Source organism: Hipposideros armiger, unplaced genomic scaffold, assembly GCF_001890085.2.
Source record: "Hipposideros armiger isolate ML-2016 unplaced genomic scaffold, ASM189008v1 scaffold_567, whole genome shotgun sequence".
NCBI classification, from domain to species: Eukaryota; Metazoa; Chordata; class Mammalia; order Chiroptera; family Hipposideridae; genus Hipposideros; species Hipposideros armiger.
In genome coordinates this window covers 959,678-975,879 of record NW_017731917.1, presented here as the reverse complement: position 1 = coordinate 975,879, position 16,202 = coordinate 959,678, and the positions used below count along the sequence as shown (strand labels likewise).

The 16,202-nt window shown below is 41.4% G+C and overlaps 1 pseudogene; it reads left to right on the top strand.

The window, feature by feature from the left end:
* Window positions 1-395: 395 nt before the first annotated feature.
* LOC109371377 (elongation factor 1-alpha 1 pseudogene) overlaps window positions 396-16,202 on the top strand; it is a 24,526-nt pseudogene continuing 8,719 nt past the window's right edge.

Genomic DNA, 16,202 nt, shown 5'->3' with positions numbered 1-16,202 from the left:
GGCGTGGAAGCTGGTAGAAGGAGCCAAGACGCAGAACAGGCCCCAAACCTCTGTGTGGTGTTTGAGAATCACCTTTTTAATCCTCACGATGCATTTTGGGCTCTTTTGAGTTGCATGGCACCCTTATTTACAATTAGCTGAAATATCAATTCTTGGAGAATTTAATAAATTAGGAATTCACCAGTGGAAGAAAACAAGTGTAAGTATACTATGGCGACACCTGGTGGTGGAATATGCAATAACATCACGAGCCGCCTATAATGGTGGATTCCTGAAGAAAATTAAATAAAATGGAAATGTTAAGAACCATTCCATAGAGTTAACGACAAAAAGAAGAGGTGAATGTGTGAACATGCATGCATGTGTGTCTTTCTTCTTGTGCATCAAAGGTAGAAATGATCCACAACATGGTGAACGCAGGTGAGGGCTTAATCAAGAACGTGCCATTTATTCTGCTGCTTCCTGTTCTTCTCACCTAGTACAAGGTACTCAATCACTTTGCTTTCTCGTGTATAAAATAGGAAGATTGAATAACCCCTACGGAGTTTACTGGACAGTATAAGTGAAAATTGTTTTGTAAATTGCATGACTATTATACTGTACAAATGTTAGCTATTATTATAATAGAAGTAATTATTACAGAGTTAGCTTTCGGCCACAGATTTTCCCTTCAAGGAATTTTAACATTGCTTAAAGATGAGACAGGCTTAGTTCATGTCGCTCAGGGGCTAGCTGCTTAACATTACATTGTGCCCAATTCATAAGGGTCAAAACAGCAATTCATGAGAACAGTGGTTCTCATCTGGGGGTGATTTTGCCCTCCAGGGCACATTTGGCAATGTCTGGAGACGTTTTTTAGCTGTCACAACTCGGTGGGGATGGTGGGGAGGGGATGGCGTTACTGGCATTTAGTGGGTAAAGGCCAGGAATGCTGCTAAACATCCTACAAGGCACAGGACAGCCCCCCACAACAAAGAATTATTGGCCCAAAATGCTGACAGTGCTGAGGTTGGGAAATTCTGGTTTAGGGTAACGGAACGGAGAAAGTTCGGCCTTCTCTTTCTCTCCTACTGTCCTCATCACCACCGCCGTCAAATACAAAGATTGGATGGTAGGTTATAAATGAGAAACTCTCCAACAAATAGGTAAGTGCAAGTGAGTTCACAGAGTTTGCAGGTTGGATTTTATTAAGTAGGCATCCTCCTTTTTACAGGGAAAGTGAGCCTGATGAGAATAAAGCTTTTGCTAGAGCGACACTGAGATAGACTGGTGGCAACCACTAAATGCATAGTTACTTGTGGAATTAAGTCCCAATGAGAGTTGGAAAACAGTGAATATTATTTGTGATGGCCATGTGCTTGGACAATGTATTGGGTTGTCGGAAAATCATGATGCATTTTTGCAACGAAAAACACAGAAAAAAATATGTCATGACTTTTCCGACAACCCAATAGATACAGTATAGCAGTTTTTTTAAAGGGGGCAAGAATAGGGTAAGGGAACATACCAAAAAAAGGGGTTTTTTTAACTGTTTTTAGTAATCATATTGGCAGTGGTAGTATTATAATAGTATTGTTGCTTTGAGACTGTTGTAATATAGGATAAAGCAAATGAGTAAATATGGAATATTCTCATTCTATTATCCATTTTGTTTTTGACAGTAATATTTTCCATGTGGAAAAATGGGTATACAAATGTAAAATAGAAGAAGTTAAGTAAAAACCTTGTAGTCCTAAATTTGAATTTGAAGTACCAGTATAGACTCATGGGGTATATATTATATTATATTATATTATATTATATTATATTATTATATTATCTTCACTGAAAAGGCCCAGAAACAAAACAATGACCACCCCAGTAGCAATGAGTCCAATTATTATTTTGAAATACCATTTTCCGCTAAAAGCCTTCTTCAAGGCTTCTTGAAGAAATGCTTGATTCTTGGTTTGGGGCAGGAAATATACACACTGACCCTTGTCATACCATCTTGCTATATCAGATTGCAATGACGCTATGGAAGACCACTAGGTCCTGTAAAAAGGATGTAGGTGTCCACTTCAAGAGGCATCCACTTGCCAAAGATGGGGCAATTTCTGCTTCAATAAGTTCAAGGGATTGAAATTGTTTAAATTCAAATGGTCATAATTATATACATTTTAAAAACTTACATGATCACATCGGGAAGATGTTAAGGAACCAATTTGAAAAACTGGTACATAATGGGAAAGAATCATGCATCTTTCTTGCTTTTCCTACATCGGTTGTACCACTGAGAAACCAAATGGTAGATTAATTATGAAAGTATTACAACTAATAAAGGAAAAAGAAGTGATAGAATTAGAGTGTTACTACTTGGCAACTCCCAATGAATTGATGGATTTAGGCATTAAGCATCCAATGGTTGCTAACGTAACAAAAGGGAGTCAGCCAGACATTTGTGCCTTCTGATTCACATCACCACCTATGATCTTGCCAAAGGGATTGAGCCTAAGTCTCACCAAGCCTCAGCTTGATCCCGCTGCCAAATGGTAGAAAATCCAGAACACGTTGAACTACACCAAAAGCATGTTATCAACAGTATCCAGATGACAGGAAATTTCACAAGTCAAAGGACTCAGGTTTCCCAACAGATAAATTGTGAAACTGAGAAAGGGCTCAAGGGGGAAACTTGAAGATTTCGAGAGTTTAAATCTTATCAAACATTTAAAATGGACAGCTATAGAATCCCAGGGTATTAATTTGGGTGAAGGAACTATAAAGAAACACAAGCAAGAAACTATCTTAGGGGCCGGCCGAGTGGCGCGTTGGTTAAGAACTGGCTTGGGACGCCAGAGGGCCCCGGTTCGGATCCCACATATGAGGGCCAGTGACACTGCCTTCTGCAGCTAAGATGGTGAATGGCAGCTCAACCTGGGGCTGGGCTGCCATGAGTCTCTGGTGACCGTAGGCTGCAGCCCCTGCAGTGGGTTGCCATGGGCTACCGTGTGTAGCCAGCAGCCAGCGTGAGCAGCCAGCAGCCGCAGTGAACGGCCGTCCAGCCGGCGACTGATCTGCCTCGCCCGGGAAGAGAGCAATGATGGTGCCAACTTGGGCCAGTGAAGCAACGTCCTCCACAACTAGACTGAAGAACAAAAGGACAGCAACTTGTCTGTTCCCCTTCCCCCAATTCCCCAGCACTGTTCCCTTCCCCCAATACCCCAAAAAAAAAAAACTAAAAAAAAAAAAAAAAAAGAAACGATCTTACTGGTTACATGGGGGAAAAGCATGATGGGGATGGAGCAAATGGAGGGCCTTCTCAGTGGCTGGCAAAATTCTATTTCCTGACCTGGGTGGTAGTGACAAGGGTGTTATAATGATCCACTAATAAATGCTTTATAATTAAATATTAATATAATACTATGTCAATATTAAATTAAATATAAATTTAATAACCTAACATTGAATATTAATTAAATATAAAGGTTAAGTTAAACATTAATACATGCCTTATAATAATTCATTAAATTACCCCTTCATTTCTGTGTAATTTTTTGATTCTGTGTTTGGTTTTCCAGCAAAAAGTTTTAAAATAGTATAAAGAAATTGGATGGCAGAAATTTGTAGAATCTTCTCACAGCGATACAAATACACGATGAATTTTTGCACTATTTTTACACTTACATTTATAGTTGGTAATGTAATGATAATTATTTGGATTGGCCACTAGGGCGCGCTCTTTGTTGCCACAGGATCTATGCTTAATGCCACAAGAGTATTAGGATAAAGCAAGCGATTATTCCTTGTCCTCTGAGTACAATGTGCTTAAGTGAGTGTCACTGCTGGTAATTTTTATTTGGAAACTTAGATCCAACATGGAAATACAGTGTACATTCTAAAATACTGTACCTTTCTCCCTTAAAATGCGTTCATTTAGTTAATAAGTTACTACAATAAACCCTCATAAACCGTTGTAACAAAACATTAAGACCTAACATGTGGAGAATGAAAGGTAAAGTTTTCAGGGTGATCTTCTGGTAAGAGATGATAGCCCACTGGTGATGGGGACAGGAACACTTAAGATTCTCGGCTCAAATATGTCCCCCACTTTGGGAGGACTGAGAATAACACAGCACCAGGTCCAGTCTTTGAGGGCCAATGTAGAATGAGAGATGATCCTTGAAGGGCCAAGGCTTTAGAGCAGGGGTGAGACCTGTTGTAACTGCATGCGGAAAGGGCTGCTGTTCACAGAATTTCATTGATATGAGCTCAGTCTAAGCTTGACAAGCCTGCATCGTAAGTGAAAAAGAGCCGTTCTCCTGTAATAGCTGCATAACTATTCTCCAAGGGGAGAACAAGTGATACAGCCTCTTTCTGTTACTAAATCAAAGCCTCAGATGATTTGTACTGCTAAGGAAACAAAAAGCATATGCATTGTTCACAGGTTGAGAAAAAAAGATACTTTGAGTTTTAGAATGTTTCTACAAAGCTGCCACAAATAGTACCACAGTGAGTCTTCACCTTTCACCCTAATAATTATTAGGACATTTTGCCATACCTCTCCAGCCATCCCCAAAGTGTGATACGGTGTCCACGAGTACACGTGTGTCTGCATGTGTCAGAATGGATTAGAATTACTCATTCTGGTTACTTTCTGAGATTTCATGGATTAGTCCATTAGAAACACCTTGGGGTCATAAATTCTTCCCACTCTGATGACAGTATCTTGGCGGTGGAGAGGCAGGATGCTGGTTGATAATGACAGCTAACGAATTTCCACTCAGGTGGATACCATGGCTTCTCCCTTATCCTAATGCTCTTCACGGATCCCATGTCTCACTCCCAGAGTCCAAATCCACTCTCTCATTCTCGGATGTTCCCAGGTGCCTCAGGCACACACTCCGTTCCTGGCTTGCCTCTGGTTTAGGTACCCCACCTGTCCTTGCCAGCCTCAGGCCCCATGGGGTGCCCTCCCGGATCCAGGCATCTCCTCCATCTCTCCTGTTCTGATGCATGTGCAATGGGGAAGCAAAGGCTCTGGACTCGGAGAAAACCTAGTTAGAATCTCGGTTCGGCCACTTTTATGCGAACTTGGACAAATTATTCAACCTCTTTAAGCCTCAGTTTCCTTTTCCATTAAATTAGGATGATACGGATGATAATAGTCACCTAATCTTGATTTTTTTTTTTTTTACAAAGCAAACGCTCCCCTGGAAACAGCACCCAAATAAAGAAATAGAACAGCCAGCATCCAGCACTGCTGCCTCCTTCCATTTACTGACCCAACCCCCAACTTCTAGACCATAGATTTATTTTGTCTATGTTGAACTTTATATAAATGGTAACGTACAACATATACACTTTTACGTCTGACTTTTTTTTCCACTCAAGCTTCTATTTCTGAGATTCACCCACGTTGTCACATGAGCAGTGATTCTTTTGATCTCATTCTACAGCTGATGAGCCCTTTCCAGTTTTGGCCATTAGCAAGAGAGCTGCTAGGAACATGCCAAATGTAGTATTAAGCAGTAAAAAATAAATATGTTAACTCTCTCCTGAACTGGAGTAGAACAAAGTTCTTGACTTAAATATTATGCATGGTATGAGTTATTACTGACAAGTGGCATGGCGGAATGAAAAAGGATATAAGGTTTTAGATAAGACACACTTAAAACTGAATTCTGGACTTTCCACTTACTAATAGTGTGACTTGGACAGTTACCTGACCTCTTTGAGAATGAATTTCTTCATCTGCAAAATAGTAATAAAAATATCTCCCTCATTTGGCAGTAGAGATGGTTACTCGAGATGGTATCTGCAAAGACCCTGGCAGGCTGCCTAGTACATAAAAAGGTGAGTTTGCACATGCCCTAACCACATTTTAGAGGCAGGAGAAGAACATGGGTGCAAAGTGGGGAGAGGTTTCTCTCCTGGGTGCATTTACTCAAGCTATTTATTCAAACATATCTCCTGGAAATGTTGCTATTATAAAATTAAAAAAGGACAGAGAAATTTTTAAAATTTCAAAATGTTTGTCCAACTGAAACAAATGAATCTAACTGCATATCCAGTTGGTGGCAATATCCACACAGAGAAAGACTAAACCACAGCATTGACTACACATCCCTAGTGGACTGTAATCCAAGGACAAAAAGTAGATATAGATGGTAGATAGATAGATAGACAGACAGATAGATAGATAGATAGATAGATAGATAGATGATAGATAGCAGATAGATAGAGAAATAGAGAAAATCTTAAGAACCAAGACTTTTAGCATAAAATAAAAGACATGAGCATAAAATCCAGAAAAGTTAAATTAAAATCCTGTAACCCACTAATATGTACTATTATTTAGTAGGCAGTAACTGCCTACTGAAAAAGCCAAAAAGCAGTAACACCTAATAGCAATGGGCATCCCTAGTGCCCAGATTCTAAATGTCCTAATTTGAATATCAATATGAGGTCATGATTTAACCAAATGTTTCTTTCCACCTCTGTCCACTGAAAGAGCAATGGCACCCCCATAACTGAGCTCAACTAGCAACCAGTTCTTGGTTTCCAAATACTATACCCACTAAAAACAAACAAAAACAGAGCTCTTTGGAGAAATGGTTGAGTCCAGGTCCATGGCAGAAAATGTGCAAGATGTTTGTTCCAGGGACATCTTTTGTGTCAGGAAGTAAGGAAACAATCAAAGACCTCTGGGATCTTATCAAAGATACAGGAACCAACTTGATGAGCCAAAAATAGAACAATGTGAGTGCCAAATGGCTACAATGGGTTAAAAAAATTATAAAAATCCAAGCATTCATAATGACACTAATCATCCCCCCTCCAAAAAACAAAACAAAAACAAACAAACAAACAAAAATCTCATTGTTTGTCTTTGGAGATTGCTGTAGTAACAACATATTTTTCTGAAAATTGGTAAATGAAGGAAAAGGGTCAAGCATTTTTCCTGCCTTCCTAATTCAGCCTGTACTTCAAGATAACCAACTAATTGATGAAGGAAACTTATTCTTTATAGAAGTCCAGTTAATAAAACCAGAAAGCATGGTAACCACTAATTAAACAATGGATCTAGGCCGCAATCATCCATAGCTACTAAAGGAAGTTTGATGGAGGGGTCAGGCTGACAGCACATCAATGGACCAATCTTTGACAGTGAGACACAGGAAGTACACGGCACCACAATGATTTCTTCTTGCCAGCGAACCTGAATCCAGTCCAGCCTTGGGAGCTACCTACCAGCCCACAGGCAACAGAAAGGTAGAGAAACAAGGTAAGTGACACAACAGAAATCAGTCAGCCAAATCCAACATGGGGAAAATTCCACAGGCAAATGACCTGTTTCCTCAACAAAGAAATGCCATGAGTAAAAAAGGCATGTAAAAGAGGTGATTACAATAGACTGAAAAGAGCAAACAAGGGCAGTTTGCGAACCTTGTCTGGGTCCTGATTTGAACAAACCGGCTGTGAAAAGACATTTTGGAGACATTCAGGGAAATGTGAATAGAGAATGGGTTTCGGTTAGCATTATTGGTAATTTTATTAGATGTAATAATACCATTAAAGGGTATATATTTTTTAATGCCCTTATCTCTCAGAGATAGCTACATAAGTATTTATAATAAAATAATAAAATACCTGTGATTTGTTTTAAAATATTCTGGCACAAAAAAGGTGTGGGGTGATATAAACAAAATCAGATGGGTCAAAGTTGACTGCTGACGCTAGATGAAGGATACTTGAGAGCTCATTATGTTATTCCCTCTATTTTGGGGTATATTTGAAATCTCTTAAAATAAAAAAATTTTTACTTTTATCTAGAATTTAAATTTATGCTACTGTAAATTACCTCAACTCTCATTAATGTGGACTCATGGAAATCAAGGTCAGACTAATTTTTTTTTCATTATAATTCAAATTTCAGAATAATTATTTTTCATTCTTATTTTTTTTCATTTTCATTTTTAACAGACTGTACCTTTGTTAGTTATGAGTTCTAAAGAGCTTGTAAATAGAATGTCAATTAGGGCCGGCCGAGTGGCTCAGTTGGTTAAGAGCTCGCTCAAGAGTTTGAGCTCTGAGCAACAGCAGTTCAAGTCCCAGCCGGAGCTGAGCAGCTGCTGAGCTGCCAACAGTGGCAAGACGGCTCAGCTAAAAAAAAAAAAAAGAATGTTAATTATCGTATCCCTTTATGTTTAATGTGACCCTTTTCATTGTCAGGGTTTCAGCCAGGGTCCAAAAGCCAGATGGTAAACGACAGGTGCCCAGTTACCCACTTTGTCAACTGAGATTCCAGCTAAACTAGACCGTCCACATCAGACTCGTAAAGGGAGAAATCCAAGCCCGTTTCACCAGCATTAGATGCCCACTGGCTTCTAACCTTATGAAGGGGTCAAGAGACTTTGCGGGGAGCTGTGCTGTGTGTCCCCTCCCCACTCCACCCTGAGACAAGGGATGAGGGTCCTTTCTCCTCACTCACGCCTGTGAGCAGGGCTCCGAAAGGCCCTTGAGGGAACTTAAAAGTTGGGGGAGCCATGAAGGTGGGCATCTGAAAGGTGAGAGGCCAGCCATGGCAGAACTGCCCCATCTGTGGGCAGAGTGAGGAGCATCGCTTGAAACTGAGCTATGCTTCTGGCTGAGGCTGGGCAAAGGGAAAGGTTTCCGGGGGCCATATGTGTGCCCCATGATGGGCACTGCCTAGTGTCATCTACGGACTTTACTAAGAGCTCCACCTAGAGGTGGGGTCAGAAGGGCCCCATTTGTGCCCACCATCGCCAGACTACACCCCTACCCACCACGGGACACACTGCCCTTTCCCCCATTTCACTGTCTCCCAACTCACCCCAGAGCGGTCCGAAACTGCCGCTGGTTTCCCAGCCTAACGTGGGCCCCATCTTGGGAAGGGGTGAATTCAGAATTTAAATACATTTGGGATTGCAATATAATTATTAATGAGACTTTAAAGTTTTCTGAAATGAGGTTATTAGGATGACAGCTCTAGAAACCAAAAAAGCTATGGGCTATATCCATAATTCTATCCATAAGAGAGAACGGGTCCACAAAGTTTAATATTTAAATGTTTTATACTTCCCTACTAAGCCCAGCTTTTTCAATAAACCACTTAGGATGCTTCTAAAATCTTGGCAGTAACCCAGAGAGCCAGGAGGGAAGCGGCACTGGATGGATCTGGAGAATTAGGGGACCAGGTGAGGAGGGGCACCTAGGGCGGGGCCCGGTTATGGGATTTGGTCTTTATTTTAAAAAAGAATTAAGAATCTCTGAAAGATTTTAGGTGGGGGATTATAAGATAGGATTTTGTATGTTGTGGCTGCAATGGGCGAATGGTTCAGGGGTGGGTGGGCAGGTGGGAGGGGCTGGAGTGGAAGCAGGAAAACCAGTTAAGAAGCTATTGTGATCCAGCTGAATGCTGATGGCAGCTCTGATGGAAAGAAGTGATAGAGAGTAGATTTATTTAGATGATCAGATCTATAGGGCTTGCTAATACTTAGCTATGGGTGTGTGTGTGGGGGTGGGGTGGTGACGGGGAGCAGGGGGGGGGGAGTAAAACCAGATGATTCCTGGTTTTCTGGACTGAGTTCCTGGGTGGGTGTGGTGCCTATTAATACAGAACACAATGGGGGGCGGGTTGGTGGGGAAGATGATGAGCTTAGTTCTAAATCTGTCTGTCAAGCTGAAGTATCTGTGAGAGACCTAGGGAGAGCTGTCAGGTTAGTGGCAGAGCCTGGAGTTCAGAAAAAAGGATGGCGCCACAGGCCCACACGGGCAGCCATGTAAGTGGATAGTGAGGGCAGCCTTGGGAGGGCTGGGCCTGCCGGGCAGGGTATGAACTGCCATCAGGGCAAAGGGCAAAGCTCCAAGGAAATGAGATAACGGAGAAGAAAAGCCCAGCAAAGAAAACATAAAACTAGAGGCTGAGGAGCAACCAAGAAGAGTAAGAAAGAACAGCGTCGTCCATGTGTAGGGAGCACCAAACCACAGTGTTAGATGTCATCGAATGATCACTCAAAATAAAGGCTAGAGAATGGCCTCTGAGAGTTCTTACGCTTTTGGCATAGACACTGAGCTATCTGGGCATAAATGATATGAAAGTTGGTATTTCTTCAACATAATCCCGGGGTGGTATGAGAGGGAGCTGTGCAGATACCAGAAAGGAGATTGGCCACCAGTTGTGGGAGCTTGGGGCTGAGCCCATGGAGGTGCGCGGTACTATTCTCTCCACGTATGCCTGTGTGTGAAATTTTCCTTAGCAACAAGTTTTTATTATTTTCCCATAACACAAAGTGCCTTTGGGTTGATCATCACGAAGATCCTGAGTAACTTCTGCAGCCGCCAGGCTGAATAGATGACACAGTAACTGAAGGTTAGGCTATAAAGACAGTATGGTGTAGGCCACCGAAGACTTGAAGAAATGTGGCTGTGGAGGGGAGAAGGAGGCAGGGAGTGGACAGAGAAGGATGTGCGTGGAAAGAGGATGTTTTTCTTTTACAGGCTGGAGAGACTGGAGCTTGGTTCTACCCCGACAGGGCTGAGCCAGCAAACAAGGAAGGCGCCTGAGAAGGAAGGAGGCGATGGAGTGAAGACTCGAGGTGAAGAAATTGATCTTAGATTTCAGGGAACGGCTCTTCCTCTGGTGCAGAAGTGGGCGAGGGTGCCGGAGAGCAGAGATGAGTGACAGGAGGCCTATGGCTTCTATTTTCCTCTCAATTACAGGGTGAGGGCATCTACAGAGGGGCAGTGGAGGAGGAGGCGTCTGAGGTTTAAAAGCAGTGGAGAATGATTGAAAATGAGAGCATTCACCAGGAAAACATTGTGGGGCAGTGTTGAGAGTCCGGGTGACACCGGTGAGCAGGAAAACTATATGCCCTGTTTTGTGGGGATTTTCCAGCAACACTCAGCAGCCTGGTTCTGAGCTCACAAGAGAAGAATGTTCAGGTTCATCTAGTGGTTGGACGTTGGCCAAGGATGCACACAGAAGAACAAACACAAGAGTTTAGAACTGCGATAGTTATCTATCGTTGCAGAACAAATTACCGCCAAACCTAGCAGCTTAAAACAAAAGCATTTATGATCTCACACAGTTTCTGAGAGCCAGGAATCAGGAGCAGCTAAGCGTAGCGGGATGGGCTGTGATGGCACTCGGGAGGCTGCCATCTTAGGCTGACGCCGGTTGGAGAACCCGCCTCCAAGCTTACTCATGAAGTTGTTGACAGGCCTCAGTTTACTGCTGACTTGGTGGGGGCTACAATTTCTCACCTTTTGGGCCTCCCCATACAGCTGCATATAACATGGTACCTTGCTTCCCCCAGAGTGAAGGACAAGAGAGATGATAGATAGATAGATAGATAGATAGATAGATAGATAGATAGATAGATAGATAGACAGACAGACTGCCTAAGACTGTCATTTCATAGCACTCACCACCATCTCAAATTATTTTACTTGCTTTTGCCCATCTCCCCTCACTAAAAATCAGCTTCCTGAGAGAAGCTTACTTTTCTGTTTTGCTCATTTCTATATCCTCTGGGCCTAGGGGAATTCCAGGCACAATGCAGATGACCAAAAAAGATCTGTAAATAAATGAGTGAGTGAGTGAATGAGTGAGTGAAACCCACTGGAGAAAGTGTTAGTCCCAACTGAGTGACAAACTCTTTGGGGTGCAGAGGGATGGAGTTTCTAGGGGCTGGTTTATTAGTTTGCAGAGACATTCAATGGCTCCCTGATTGTAGGCTGCTACTTTTTTACCCTCATCTCCTTTTGTCTTCCTTTTCTACAAATTTAATTTGTGTTACTGCCAAAGAAACAGTTCTCAGAGTTATATCTTAATATCTTGTGCCTTTGGAAAATCACCCTGAAATACAAACACAAACATCCCATTCTAAATGCAAAAGATAAGCTCTACAAAGAATAGCTATAAAGAAAATGCCCACTTAAATTCTCCTTTGCAATTTAAAATGAGAAATGAGTCTTGACCAAAAAAAAAAAAAAAAAGTTGGTCCCTGGGTGAATAAAAGCATATTGAATGATTCCAACTCTTTGAAAACTACTCATCTTAAGGGAAAACTCCCTTTTAAATGGTAACATTCTAAATGTTAAACCTAGTGAAAAAAATGCTAATATCTTACAGCACTGGGTATTAGCACTGGGTAAAATATTCGTAGTAAAATACTATTTTATCAGCACTGGGGTTCACACTTATGCCACTGTCCAGGATTGTTTGGGGTGGCAGGTGGTGAGGGCCACTGAAGGGTGGAGAGCTGGAGAACTATGCTTAAGATGAGCCTCTTGGGCTCACAGTCCCAGTTCTGTGCTTTAGAGCTGTGTGACCCTGAACCAGTCACTTGACCTCTCTGGACCTCAATTTCCTCCTTTGAAAAATGAGGGATTAATGTCTCCCTGACAGGTTGTGAGGATTAGGTGAAAAGCCCTCAGAACACCTGAGATGTGTGAGTTAGCTAATATTGGCTAGTGTCTCTGTTTTTACAGATCAGAGACTGAGGGTCAGAAAAGTTCAGAGATTTGCTTAAGGCCACACAACCAGTAGGCATCAGAGTTTTGACTCATTCCCAGAATTTGCGACTCCAAGTCGAGTGCTCTTTCCACAGTACAATTATCTCTCAGTTAACAATGAGAGTGTATGGCTGTGCTTCGAAAAGGTCAAAAATCTGAATGCTAAAATTATAGCCCACAATCAGAAACTGACAATAAGAATAGCTGTTTTCACCTCACAGTGTTCCCACTCTAGAGAGAGCAATCTCTAAAGCTCTAGAGATTTAACTAAGGTATTACTGGCAACAAAATTTCATACTTTTAAATGACAACTAAGTACTTCTCCTAGGGATTTGAGTTTGTTTCTTTCCTTTTAACGTCACCCCTTCTTACTGTCCTCTGTAACCAGATGCAACTCTACAGAGTGTTACAAAACTATTCGATTCTCATTATTCACCATAGTTATGCTCTATAAAGTCACTCTGCACACTGATTAGTGAATTCCTAGGGGAAATACAGAGTTAGCTTCCTTCAAGCCTCTGGTTACAACATTTTTGTCAACCAGTCAATACATCACCTTGTTTATGTGTGTTTCTGTTGAAAGCCACCTTATTTAATATACACTGTTGATTCATTGACATTGAACTCACGGCCAACAGCCCTGTATCTCAGCTTATCTGACACACTTGTTTCCTCCACGAGGCACATCACAGCCTTTTGTGCTTAGGAACCCTCGACAGCACCATAGCTCTACACTTGAGGGACATTTCAAATAGTGAAATCACCAAAGAAAATGCAAAAATGCAACAACAAAAAAACCAGGCATTAAAGAACCATGAAAGGGACATTTAACTTACAGTATTAGAGCATCACTTTGTTCAGTCTCAGACGGGAACGTATACACCAAGCAACTAAAAAATGTCACCACTCTGTGTATGACTGTAAATGACCGTGAAAGTGCCACAGGTATTAATATGGGCGTCACAAATACATTTTAGCAAGGAGGTGAATCCGCAAATAAGGAATCTGCAAATAACTGTAGGAAGGACTGTATATACTTGGAACAGGAGGAGGCAGACAAGCACTCCAGTCAGTCTCAGCTCTCCTGCCTGCGAAGGAAAGAAGACTGGGTTAAATGAGGTCTAAATTTCCTCCCAGCACGAACATCCCACGACACACCTTAATGGCTCTCATGTGTCATGGGACACAGAGCTTCATGTAGCCTGTAAGACTGTACAGCTTATAGAACCAACTTTGTTACTCTAGACAATTACGTCATCTCTCTGAATCTCACATTTTTCTTTATAACATGAAAACATCTATCTCATGGAGTTTCTGGGGGAAAAATGAAATGGGATAACAAATGAAATCATAATATGTGCAAAGTACCTGGAACACAGTGAGCACTAAAATGCTAATTCTTCTTTCCTAAAAATGTATAAACCCTGCTATTCATACAAACATGCAGTTGAACGACTGCATGCTGGGGAAAATGGTTATTTAATATCTTTAATAATGTCCAAGAGTGATCAATAACCAATATGCTTTATCAAGTACCTATTGGTTTCTAAACTGATAATAAAATATGTCAAGATTGTTCCTGAGTTATTGCCAATTAGTAGATTAGATGTGGCCAGGCACACCAGATTTCCCTGGCCTGCTCATTTACTGATTCACTCATCAATTCAGTCTACAAATATTTATAGGCTACCTACTGTGTGCCAGGAACTGTTCTAGGCCCTAGAGATAAAGCAGAGAATGAAATTAAGTCTTTGCTCTCCAAGAGCTTATGGTCAAGCATACGTGAGGGCAGGAAATAAACCAATATCTAATGCAATGTATACTGACCATCAGGATTAAGGAGAGAAATAAACTGGGCTAAAGGGATAGAGCGTCGTGGAAGGAAGAGTGTTTTCTTAGTTAGGGTGGTCAGAGACGGCCTCTTTAAGGAGGTGTGTTTGAGCAGAGACCTGACTGGTGGGGAGAACCAAGAGACGTTCCAGGCAGGGGAAAGGCATTCTGGGCCTTGAAATAAGAAAGAGCTTGTGTGGGGGTGACCATTTAGCTCAGTTGGTTAGAGCGTGGTGCTGATAACACCAAGGTTGCCGGTTCGATCCCCACATGGGCCACTGTGAGCTGCACCCTCCCTAAAAGAGTCAACTATGCCATTGTGGCATGAAAGCAATGTGTAACCAATGACCATGGCTGTTCCCCAATAAAAGTTTAAAAAAGAAAGAGCTCGTGTGTTGGATAAACAATATGGAGGCCAGTGGGGCCCGAGTGTAGGATCAAGAGTGGAGGGCAGCAGATGAGATCCGAGTGGTAAGAAGGGCCAGCTGATGGAGGCCAAGCAGGCCGTACTAAGGGCTTTGACTCCATCCTAAATACTGTGATGAGCCAGCCAGTGGCGGTTGGGAGTAGGTGAATGACTTTTTGGATTCGTGTTAAAGGAATAACTGGCTGTTGTGTGGAGGAAAAACAGGCCACATATGAGGGTCAAGAGTGGAGGCTGTAAGACCAACCAGGAGGCTGCCCAGAAATGCAGGCAGCAGGCGTGGTCATCCATATGGGGTGGTCAGCTCATGTGTAACAGATCTGGTGCTAGATTCACCATGCTCATGAGTCATGAGGCATGAATTATTTATTATAGCTCGTATGGTAATTCGGAACTCTGTACCCAAGTTTAACTGTAACTGGCCCTAAATAAATTTGAGGGAGGAAAAAAAAAAGCTAAGTTTCTTAAAATCACCCCTTTCTTCTTACAGATCTCTTTTCCCAATTTAAAGCTCTTCTCTTCGATACCCTCACCCTGCAAGGCCTTTAAAAAGTATAGAATATATTTGAAATGTACTTCATGAATTCTTTAAATTTGGGTAAACTTATATGGGTTGAATTTAAATTGCCTTTTATATGCGATTCTAAAAATATCTTAAATCTTTAAAAAGCATAAAATGCAATGACCTGTTGATCACCCAGGTAAGTAATAGGCTATAAAGTAGTCACATATCTCTCCCTCCCCACAAGAGGAAACACTTGCCTTTATTTATGCTTTTACTACAATATATGCACCCCCATATACATAGTATTATTTTAGATTATTTTAAGTTTTATGTGAATGGTATCATACTTTATATATTTTTGTGCCATTTATATTTTATTTAACATTGTTTGTAAAAATCATCCATGTTGATATCTTCTTTTAGCTCATTTTCACTAATATATATATATATATTTTTTATTGATGACTTTACCACAATTAATTTAACCATTCTGCTATTCAACAACATTTAAGTTGCTACCAGTATTTTTGCTATTAGAGACAAGCTACTATGAATATTTGCACACGTCCCTTTTATTATACATGCGCAAAGTGGAATCTAGAGTCTTGCTGTTTGAAATGTGGCCCCAAGACCAACAGTATCAGCATTCCCTGAGTGCTTGCAAGAAATGCAGCCTCGTGGGTCCCACACCAGAACTACTGAATTACAATCTGCATTTTAACAAGACTTCCAGGAAATCTGTACGCACAAGTTTAAGGAGCATTGGTCTAGACGCAGCGGTTCTCAACCTTCCTAATGCCGCGACCCCTTAATACAGTTCCTCATGTTGTGGTGACCCCCAAACATAAAATTATTTTCATTGCTACTCTATAACTGTAATTTTGCTACTGTTATGAATTGTAATGTAAATATCTTTTTGTTTTT